Below are 12,235 nucleotides of genomic sequence, written 5' to 3'. Positions count from 1 at the left end.
TGCATGGGCACTACCCACAAGATAGTCTCAACAGTGTGTGATAATATTCATGATACATGTGTTAATGCTGTTATTATTCCACTTTTTAACCCAGTGTGATAATCTCCACAGTATTTTTAAAAGTATACTATGTTGACAGGAGAATCGTGTGTTTGCAGAAAATCTTGAAAACTTTGGATTTCATTGATACTGGGAATGCCTCCACCAATGCAGACTGCAATGATTCCATGTTCTGTTGCTAGGGCCAATTCATCAGTGAAAATCCTCCTTCCATTTTGTCTTCTTCATAAATAACAGACATGCATTCATACCCAAAGCCTTACCAACTTGGTAGAACCAGGCAAAGCTTACTGATAATTTCTGCATCACAATGAGATGGAAGAGCAGGACTACGTGGAGGTGTACCTGCAAAAATAAATAAATAAATAAACAAACAAACAAACACATACATACATACATACTAATTATAATATAGGCAAAGGGCTCTGTCATCCATATAATGCAAATCTGCATACATATGTTGTATGAAAATGTGCATACAGAATTTTAGATATTTTGATATTCACATGTCAGTTACATGAAGGGTGAGTCTAAGGTTCTCCTCCATTTGGAGGATCTAAATTTTCTAAATGGGAAACAGTGGGAGGAAAAACCATAGCAACTATGGATGAGCCCTAGGGAATGCCATGAAGTGGGAAATTATGAAACTTTTGCCTTGTTGTTATAGTGCCTTTCTGACAAGATTCCTGTTGCAAGCAGTAGAAAGGGTGGGTGGGAGCCAAAGCACAGTTATATGGATGGGGGAGGCACTCTGAAGTACCTCTACAATTTTGGAGGAGGTGGGATCCTCCTTCCCCAACCTGTTGCCTTTCAGAACAAGGCTACAACTATTATCACCCTCAGTCTACAGAACCAATTGTAGCACAATGCATCTGGAGGGCAACAACTTAGGGAAAGATGGTAAGACCCTGTAGTTAGGATCCTCTGACACTACACAATTATAGCACTATGATTCCACTTTAACTGCCATAGTTCCATCCTATGGAATCCTAGGTTTTGCCATTTAGGGAGGGACATTTAGAATTCTCAGCCAGAAAGCTCTAGTACTGCCTCACCAAATAAAGAAACCCTCCCTTGATCCCCTGCTGATGTGTAATTATACACCGGTCTCTTTAATACCATTCTTGGGCAAGTTGATTGAGAGGGCAGTCGCCTTTCAACTCCAAGCAGTCTTGGATGAAGCTGATTATCTGGACCCATTTCAAACTGGCTTCAGAGCGGGACATGGAGTCGAGACTGCCATGGTCGCCTTAGTCGATGATCTCCGTCTGGGCATCAACAGGGGAAGTGTAACCCTGTTGGTGCTCTTGGACATCTCTGTGGCCTTCGATACCATCGACCATGGCATCCTTCTGGAACGCATGAGAGAGTTAGGTAATGGGGGCACTGTGCTCCAGTGGTTCCGATCCTACCTCTCGGGAAGGTTCCAGATGGTGAGGCTGGGGGACAGCTGCTCTCGGAAAAAAGAGCTTACATCTGGTGTCCCTCAAGGTGCCATTCTGTCCCCCATGCTGTTTAACATTTACATGAAGCCACTGGGAGAGATCATCTGGAACCATGGAGCATGGTGTTATCAGTACGCTGATGACACCCAGATCTACCTCTCCATGTCTCCGACTGATACAGTGACTAAGGATGACACCTCCCCTCTGGGGTCAGTAATGGACTAGATGAGGTAAAACAAACTCAAGCTGAATCCAGAGAAAACAGAGGTACTTGTGATAGGTACCCCAAGTCCAGACAGGGAAATTTGTCATCCTATCCTTGACGGGGTTACACTCCCCCTAAAGGATAAAGTCTGCAGTTTGGGAGTACTCCTGGACTCATCTCTGCAGTTATCATCTCAAGTAGATGCAATGGCCAGGAGTGCTTGGTACCAGCTTTGGCTGATACGCCAACTGCGTCCCTATCAGGACCGAAAGGACCTTGAAACAGTAGTACACACACTGGTAACCTCTCGCTTGGATTTCTGTAATGCACTCTACATGGGGCTACCTTTGTACCAGGTTTGGAAGCTTCAACTGGTCCAAAATGCTGCAGCCAGATTGGTCGCGGGAACTTCAAGATCCGACCATACAACACCTGTACTAAAATCTCTCCACTGGCTGCCAATTAGCTTCCAGGCGCAATACAAAGTATTGGTCATTACCTATAAAGCCCTATATGGCTTGGGCCCGAGTTACTTGAAGGAATGCCTCTCCCTACATAATCCGCCTCGCACTCTCAGAACAACGGGGAAATATTTACTCGAACACCCCAGAGTGAGATTGACATCAACTCACCTGAGAGCCTACACGGCAATAGTTCCATCCCATTGGAATGCACTCCCAGAAGAGATCAGACTCAGTCCCACATCGGAAGCCTTTAAAAAGGCACTGAAAACCCATCTTTTTCAGTTAGCATATCCTTCTAACTCTATATAGAGATATTACACCCCAATAAGACCAGGATGCCTAGCCAAAACTGATAGCGTGACTGTTTGGTATACTGATTTTAAGGTTTTTTAATCTGTATGAAATTTTTGATGTATTGTATTGTATTGTGTTGTAATATGTTATAGCTATGATATGTGAACCGCTTTGATCTGGAGGAAAGGTGGTATACAAATAAAAGTTTATTGTTATTATTATTAGTAGTAGTAGTACTGCCTCAGCAAATTACAAACCCAAGGATTCCATTGAATGCAGCCATGGCAGAATCCATCTTGCAATTTGCAGAACAGGCTAAACCTGCTAAATGGCAAAATCAAGATTTGCTTTTTGGTGTGTGTGTGTGTGTGTGTGTGTGTGTAGTATTTTCAGTGTGTGGGTGGTTGAATCAGTGGATTCAACCTCTATGTATATCGAGGACCAACTGTAGTAGAATCATTACAAAAAAACCTAAAAGCATTTGATGGTACTGGAAGACTGAATAAGAAAAACTCCTAAGGAAGTGGTGACAAACCTATGGCATGCATGCCCTCTCTGGCATGCAAAGCCACTTTGAGGTCATACGAAGACAGCTGAAGGCTCAGGAGAGTGTGGGAAGAGGAGGAACAGGCATGCACCTTTTCCTTCTCTCCCCACCTTCCCATGCCTCCAACAATCTCCAGGGAGGTCTCAACCCCCTGAACTCTTTGTTTCTGGGGAAGTCCTACCCCCAGAAGTGCCCTCCTAGCACTGGGTGACACCCGGTGTGGGAACACCATTGAGTTGGGCACTCGGTCTGTAAAAGGTTCGCCAACACTGCCCTAAGGAAATACCAGTTTCCTCTCTGGTTCTTTTCTATATTGTTATTTTATATTCCTCCTGTCTCCCAAACTGGACCCAAGCTCACAAAAGATGCTTAACAACAACAAAAACAACAAAACAGTACAATTCTAAAATGTTAGCCTTGTATTGCATAATATACAAGTCTGTTAACCAAGGACTACTATAGTATTGCCATTTTGGCCATTTTCTTGAAAATACACAGTGTATGCATAGAGTTGACCCTATCGCAAAAGGGATAGGCAGTTTTTCCATTCTCTGAGCAAGGCACATGATCCTTGCTTGCATGTAACTTTTTCCATGAATAGGAACAAGCAACTTGCTTTATTTCAAAGCTCCCGTGAGAAGAGAAACCCTTTTAGAAACACAGAAACAACTCTCTGTACTGCCAACATCATTCCCTCTACAACCAGTCCAGCTCCCTAATTTGGGGACAAATTTCTCTTTAGCATCTCTTACACTCCACATTTGTAGCTTATCTCCTTGTAACTTAATGCATTCTCAGATCTCTCCCCAAATCTTTCCAACAGCATGATGCTTTTAATTGAAGCCACCACTATACAAGATGCTTTGACTGTTCTCCATAGTAAATTTAAAGGTTGCTCAATGAGTTTGCTGACAACAAGCAACAGAAGAATGTTGAGTTCAAGGGTCTGACCATAAAAGGAAAAGAAGGGCTTTCCAAGATTCAAGAAAAAGGAGCAGGGGATGGCTTAGCCTCCTGCCTGCAGCCCTCTGGGAACAGTTCACTTTTAGTTTTCAAGAACTGTCAATGTATGACAATGACACAGGCAATAAACAACTAGCTCAGCAGTCAAAATATAAAGGAACAAATATAATGTGCAGCATATTTGGTAAAATCTAATACAGTGGGCCCTCCATATTTGTTGGGGTTAAAAGCACAGGGCCCTCATGAAAGTGGAAAAACCACAAATGAAAAAACACTTTCTTGTTTTTTTACCTGAGAAAACACCTCTCTAGCAATCTCTAGACCTTCCAGTGCATCTCTATGGTGAACATCTGCCAGAAGATGACCGCAGAATCTCACCAGAGGACCAAGAAATGCCTAGAGAAGTTTTTTTTGTAGAACTCTCTAGGCTGTCCAGCAAAACTATATGGTCAACATTCTGCAGAGTCGTGCTGGAGGACCTGGAGATTTCCCAAATATATTACACGTTGTATTTGGCCATTTATGGAGATGTTTGGTCCTTGTGGTACCTTCCAATTCTTAAGATTCTATGATTTTACTACCCTGTAACCTTATAAAATAGAAGCAATGCAAAGAAGAAGGCACTGAAAGAAAAGGTAAACAAAATATCTCAGTTTTAAGGGCTCCTTCAAATTTAGCCCTTAAATCCCAGTTTAAAGGCAAAGCAATGGGAAAGCAAAGCCTTCTAGATGTTGTGGGATCTTAGTACTGTACTAGTCTACAGTGCCAACTGTGAGGGATGATGGGTGTTGCAGTTCAAAAACATCTCTATGGTGGCAGTTTACTCTTCTATTACAGGGATGAGAAACACAGGTTACATATCCCATCCCTGCAGTAGAAGGAGTAAATTTCTATCACATAACATAATACATTAGGAGGGCTGTACATTATGGGTTAAGCATGTTGAGGGTGCACACCTATGTTCCTGTTTGTCCCTTTAAAAAAGAAACTTGCCTGTTTATGAAAGCACCCTGCCATCAAACAATCAAATATATTTTATTTCAGAAGAAAGAAAAATGGTTCAAAGAAAGATGTTACATTCATATGGGAACTAACAAAAGCCCGCTTGGCATTTGTTGCCTGTGTTTTTTCCACCTCACCTTTCTTTTTGGTGAAAAGCAAAGGCCTGATAAGCATCTTTACACTACAATCATTCCAAGGAACACTTGTGTGATTTTAACCCTCTTTTCTTTTTCTCTAACATCTTTGTACTTTGTTTAATGACATAAAACAAATCACCATCTGGGGTCTCATACTGGGAGAAAAGCATGCTATTAAATAAATAATTAAAACAAAACAAAACAAACAGAAAGTCCAGATGATTTTTTCTCCCAATTTTCAGAAGCCTGGTATTTTTTCTTTTCTTTTCTTCAGATCTAATTTTTAGCCACAACAACAACAACATGCAGTTGCAGCATCAACCTAGTCTAGTCAACTGTGTACAGGCAAAGTACTATTGAGACATTTCATTGTGCCTTTAACAGTTTCCTTGCCCATTTTCTTGTTTAGTTGTTGAAAGAATATAAGGAGTAACTTAATTGTCATAATTTTCCAGCTGTAATCAAGAGGAAGCAATAAAATGGACACCATGTGCACATCAGATTTTTCAAAAAATTAACATAGAAAGTACATTTTGCTGAATAGGACTTCCAGCTGAGTTAGCATTATGGAAAGATCACAAGGGGTATTGCTGGATGGCACGGCACTATGTTAACTGTCACCTGCTTTAATTTAACTTCCATCTGATTTCAGAATAGCAGTGTCTCAGCTATGCTAAAAGCTCTAGGAGAGAAGAAACCCATCTGTAAAACATTTTAAAAATAAACGTACAAAAGCCAGAATGCAGAACTAGCATAGGTGAGGTAGTGCCATCATTTTTACTATTTTTTAAAAATCACATCAGAGCTGAGTCAGTATTCTACTCTGCACAATGTAAACTTCATGCAATTGACCAGATTCTTACAACATCAAAATGCAACCAGTTTTAGAATATACAATCAGAGACTATGGTATACTTACAAGTGGGATTATATATTTTTCTCTTCCCCTGCCCACAAACATTTAAAAGCACAATAAAAAGGTAATGGTAGTCCCTTGACATGAATGTCTAGTCATAACCGACTGTCGGAGCGGTGCTCATCTCCGCTACTAAGCTGAAGAGCCAACATTGTCCGAGGACTGCTCTGGTGGTCATGTGGCCAGCATGACTGCCCCAAACGGTAGTACCTTCCCACTGAAGTTGTACCTATTTATTTACTTGCATTTGCATGCTTTCGAACTGCTAGGTTGGCAGAAACTGGGACTAGTGAGAGGAACTCACCCCATTATGCAGCACATGGGCCTTGAACTGACAACTTTCCAATCTTCTGATCGTCACTGCATCCCAAAGGCACCGTACAAGTCACAAAAAGGAATGGTAATCCCTCCTAGCTCATCATTAACCTAGCAGAGATTTTTCAAAAGCAGCACTTCCTAAAAACAAACAATCCCCCCACACACACATCAAGAAAGCAGTATCTTGAGGAAGATCATTCTAGACAAAGAAAGCCATAATAATAATAATAATAATAATAATAATAATAATAATAATAATACTTTATTTATATCCCGCTTCTCTGTCACGAGGACAATAAAAGCGGCACAATTGAAGCGAACTATAGCCTATTATACCCTTTTGATTTCTACCAGAGAATAGGGTCAATAGCTGTGACCCTGATACAGTTAACCTACAGGGCTATTCCTATGGGGGGAAAGTGTTATAAAGGCCCCAGAAAAAAACTGTTTCCCCAAAGTGGTTTAAAATGTGATTAACCCACTAGAAATAGTCTTTTAATTTTAAAAAGGAAGCAGCAGGGACATGTTAGTTACATGTTGTATGTCATGTCTGGTTTGGTCTCAAAGCCTTTATTGACTGAATGCAGTTGTACAGAAAACTTAATCTTTATAATGTAGCCAGCTCTCACATCCCTCTTCTAGAAGTCTGTGATGTCGACATAGGATTTACTCTGCATGCACACCTTATCTCTAAGTTGGTGATAAACAGAAACATTCCATGTGATCAACAGAAAGCATTTCATCCTTATCAGAAGAAAAAACAGAGATATTGATGAGATAGTTGGAGAGGAATGTGTGGAAAACAATTTTTAAAACACTGTGGATCATTGAAAATGTTGATAATAACACAATACAAGCTATTGTAATTTACAGTATAATACAAGTACAAGGGTCCTTGGTATGCATTGGGGATTGGTTCTAGGACTCCCTGTGGATAGCAAAATCCATAGCTGCTTGTCCCATTAAATACAACAGCATGGTAAAATGAGGTCTCTTATATAAAATGGCAAAATCAAGTTTTGTTTTTTTTTGAAGTTTATTTTATTTATTTATTGAATATTTTCAAGTCATGGATGCTAGATGCCACAGATAAAGAATTTGTGAATACGAAGGGCTGACTGTATTAGTTAATAAAGGTTTCCATATGCTCTCCTGCCCCATTTTTGGTTCTAAACTATACTGGCATTCTAGAATTTCTTCTAAAAGTTCAAACCCAGAAATGCACATGTAGGATAAATTTTTATTATTGTGTTTTGTGTCAGAAATTCTTCTCAGAGCTTGAAATTTAAAAGTACATTCGTTCCTCCCGATCCACGTTCCAGATCCTCCCCCACGAATCAGAAATATTGCAGATATTCAAGCCCTATTGGTTATAATGGGGGGGGGGGGTTCTTGCGTGTGCTCCCCGGGTACACGCCCCATTTTGTCCTTCCCCACTTGCTGTCCGCAAAGGACCAAAACCACAGATCCTAAGTCTGCAAATGGGGAGGGATGAATGTAGTTCCATTACTCCCTACTCACTCAGCAAGTCACTACTTGTTACTATAACTCCAGTACAGAAAATAACTCACTGGATTACTCATTTCTGACATATTAACATTAGTATTGCTATTACATCACTAAAGAATATAGGAAAATGTTATCTCTTCCCCAGCCATTTCTGAGGCATGCAGAGAAATGCCCCTCATCCTCATCCACACCAAACCACCCACTCCAAATACATGCCCTGTGCCACTGTTTCAAGCAACCATTCTGGCAAGAGATCCACACATCCTCTACATTCACAATGACTCTGTTTTCTCTTGGCCATAACAGTCACTCTCATTTGGGCAGAATGGAGGAAGGAAGAGGAAGCAGAGGAGAAGACATAATGGAAAGAAGTATCAGCTTAAAAAATTAACCTGGGTTTTTAGTGCAGTTAATACATCTACTGTGCCTCCTCCTCTCCCCTACTTCTTGTTTACGTCTCTGCTCCTCACATGGGCCCCAAAGTGACCCATGTAATCTTTCTACTACACCAATTTCCATTGCTCACACCCAGTAATGAACAACAGGCACAATAGCCATCTTCTAAGTTTCAGTTCATTAATGTAAAAAACAACTAGCCATCAAAGTAACAAATCACAAGCAACTCGTTACTTCAAAGCTCTGGTCCTGTTGTTACTTCCGCCTTAATTTTACACTGTGTTGGTTGTTATTATATTCATGTATATCCTGCCTTCCTCTCAATAATGAGAAGATGGCTAACATCACATTTTAAAACATAAGACACTAAACTACAGAAAAGCTTCAATGAAAGTATACATATAAAAATTAAAAACAATTAAACAACTGATAAAGTCTAAGACATTAAACACTAAAATATTAAAATTAAATAAAGACAACATACAAACGTTAAAAAGAGCACCACACGTAACTTGCTGACAGAAGGAAAGCAAAGATGGGCCGCCGTCTTGGCCTCTCTGGGGAGGGAGTTCCAAAGTGTGGAAGCAGTCACTGAAAATGCCCTCTCCCTTGTTCTTGACAAATGAGCCAGGGCAGATGGTGGGACGGAAAGAAGGGTTTCTCCAGATGTTCTTAGAGCTCTAATGGGCTCATAAAGGGAGTTACAGTACAGTTCTTCAAATAGTTTGAACAAGCTGTATAGGGCTTTATAGGTTAAAAAAAAATAGCACTCTGGTGTCTGGAAATAAACCGGCAGCCAGTGAATCTGTTGCAACACAGAGTTGTGTGCTCCATGTAGCCAACCCCAGTTAACAATCTGGCTGCAGCAATTTGGGCCAACTGAAGTTTCTGAGCAATTTTCAAAGGCAGCCCCATGTAGAGCACATTACAGTAATCCAAATGGGATGTAACCCAAAGACATATGTTACTGTGGCCAAAGCCAACTTCACCAGGAGTGGGTGCAGTTGTTGTACAAGCTTTAACTTTGCAAATGTATTCATGGTCACTGCTGAAAGCTAGGCCTCCAGGCTCAGTACTGAATCCAGGAGTACTCACAAAACTGCATTTTCAGGGGGAGTGTAATCTCATCTAACACAGTCTGAATTTCTATCCCCAAATCTGTCTTTCAACTGACCAGGAGCACTTTTGTCTTGTCTTGATTAAGCTTCAATTTGTTTGCCTTCATCCTGTCCATTACAGCTATCAGGCACCAGTTTCGCACAAAAACAGCTTCCTTGGAATTAGATTTTTTTCTTGTTGCTGAATGCATTCAAATAATGTATGACTTATGGTGACCCTAAGGTGAACCTATCAGGGAGTTTTCTTTGCAAGATTTGTTCAGAGGGGGTTTGTTTCTGCCTCGCTCTAACACTGAGTGGAAAGGAGTAACAGAGCAGAGTATCATCAACATACTGATGACACCTGACCCCAAAATTTCGTAAGACCTCTCCCAAAGTTTTCATGTATATGTTGAATAGCATACGGGATAAAAGAGAACCCTGAGGGACTCTGCTGGCCAATGGCCAAAAAGTGAAACAGGAATCACCCAGCACTCCCCTCTGAGAGCATCCCTCAAAAAGAATTGAGACACCGTTGAACATTACCTACAGATTCCATCCCAGTGAGGTCACCCAGAAGGATACCATGGTCAATGGTTTCAAAAGCCACGGAGAGATCCAGCAGAACCAATGGGGACACATTCGCCTCCCCAGTTCCCTGTGTAGGTCAATCACCAAGGCGACCAAAGCTGTATCTGTGCCATAACCAAGTCTGGCACCAGAATGAAATGGGTCTAGACAATCCACCACATCCAGGAACCCCAGACCTGGAAAGCCACCACACCTTGCCCAATAATGAGGTGTTAGAGACTGACCTATACTTATCCAATAAAGTAGGATCAAGGGATTTATTTTTTCAGAAAAGATCTTACAACAATCTACCTCAGGCATGTTAGGTCTCTGCCTTGTTGTAAAGGGGCATTAATCCCTCCTTTTACCCAGTCAGTCAGTCAGTCAGTCAGTCAGTCCCTCTCTGGTCTGTATAATAAGCCAGAAAGGGCAAGAGTCTAGCATCTGGTGGTTCTCACCTCTCCAAGGATGTTGTCCACATCTTCAGGCTGAACAAACTGAAAAGTATTCATCAAAACTGGACAAACAAGGATCAGGGTTACATCCACCAGATCTATGTCAACCCTGGCATCTATGTCAGAGCAAATCTAAACAATTATTCAACAAAGTGGTGGACAAATTCACCACTGCTAACTGGCATAAATTCTTCTTTGGGTCAAACTGTAACAGTTCCCTTACTATTCAAAACAGTTCTGATAAACAGATCTTTCATGATGTAATGGCAGCAGCCAAAAAAGCCTTTTTCTCTACTCTGATTTCCCTCTAGTTGGATTCAATCAGTTACTCTAGTTGGACTTGACTCAGGGATGTAGCCAAGGGGGGAGGGTTCTTGGGGTCCGGACCCCCCCTTCCATTAGAAAAATGAATGGTGCGTGCTGCTGTGCCGCCGTGCCCAAGCCCCATTATAATGGCGGCACTTAGTCTGGACCCCCCCTTCCTAAAATCCTGGCTACATCCCAGCTTGACTCAGCAATAAATAATACAGTGACTTGACTCAATTCACAAATTGTATATTTATTGACTGATTTACTTTGACTAGCAAGCAAGACCCATCCCCAGAGCACAGGGCACAGTTCTTAGAGGGAACAGCAAATGTGTTAGGCAATGGGCTTGAGGTGGAAGGATGCTTCTAAAGCCTTGAAAAGCTTTCAAAGGCTCCTCTGATATACAGTGGGAACAGGTTGCCAAGCAGACCTCCAACCCACCCCGCTCAAGCTCACTGCCTAACATATTTGCTGTTTTCCTCTGCAAAACATATCCCACTTTTTTCCTGTTAAAGTTGGCTCCCAGACTTGAAAGTATCATACAAGGAATTGGGACTTGACTTGAAACTTGGACTAAAAGACTTGAATACATTCCTAGAACACCATCATCCCATCCTGTATAGAAAGCAAGGCCCTAGAGTGTGCCCAGCTGCATGAGTGGGGTTTAATACCACTTCTGACAGACCTATGGTTGCCATGGTAGACATGAAGCCCTAACCACTTCTGACAGGATAGATGTTCAGCATGGATATTGAAGTCCCCCAGCAGTACAAGCCATAGTGACTGCGGCCACCAAGGCCACCCCAGGTAACTCAGGAAGAGAGGTGGGGATAGTATATGACCAGAAACCCTAATCTGTCCCAGTTACCCACCTTCAAATAAACATCAAACCCTGCAGACTGAGGGATAGCTCCTGGTCAGGGGGATATCTTCTCAATAGACCATTGCAACTCCACTTCCCCGCCAGGTCTTGCTTGCTGCTGCAGAGTGATGAACCTCATCTGACCAGGTCTTTGTAACACATTCTGTATTGGCATGCACATCAGGTGTTAAGTTCAGTCTGGCAGCTGTTTTACCATTCACTGACTTGCCAATGATCAGCAGCATTTTCATCTCAGGGGGGCTGCTGCCCTGGCTATCCAGATTATTTGGAGTGGGAGACAGGTTCGAGTGCCCAATGCACTATTGTGAACTCTTCCTCCAGGATAGTACGACCATCTCTCATTTCCATACCTCCCTCTATAGCTTGGGTTACTGTTATTTTTCCAGAATCAATAGGGGCATTAGGGAGGCAGGGGCTGATAGAGTTCCTTGTTGCTGGAAAAGCGTTCTGGCCTTTTGATGTTAAGAGGTGCTCCTGGAGATTTGTCTGCTCATCCTGAATTTCCTTCCTGTGGCCAAAGCTATGTGTATTAATATGTATTATGTTAAATTATTTTTGTAGAATAATTTCTACAAAATAACCTTAGGCAGGTTTATTTTATTTTATTCTATTTTTATCTGATTGTATGTGCAGTGCTGTGTAAATTTACAGCACTCTATAAATAA

The sequence above is a fragment of the Sceloporus undulatus genome, chromosome 1, assembly GCF_019175285.1.
Source record: "Sceloporus undulatus isolate JIND9_A2432 ecotype Alabama chromosome 1, SceUnd_v1.1, whole genome shotgun sequence".
Classification (NCBI taxonomy): Eukaryota; Metazoa; Chordata; class Lepidosauria; order Squamata; family Phrynosomatidae; genus Sceloporus; species Sceloporus undulatus.
This window is presented reverse-complemented; position numbering follows the sequence as displayed.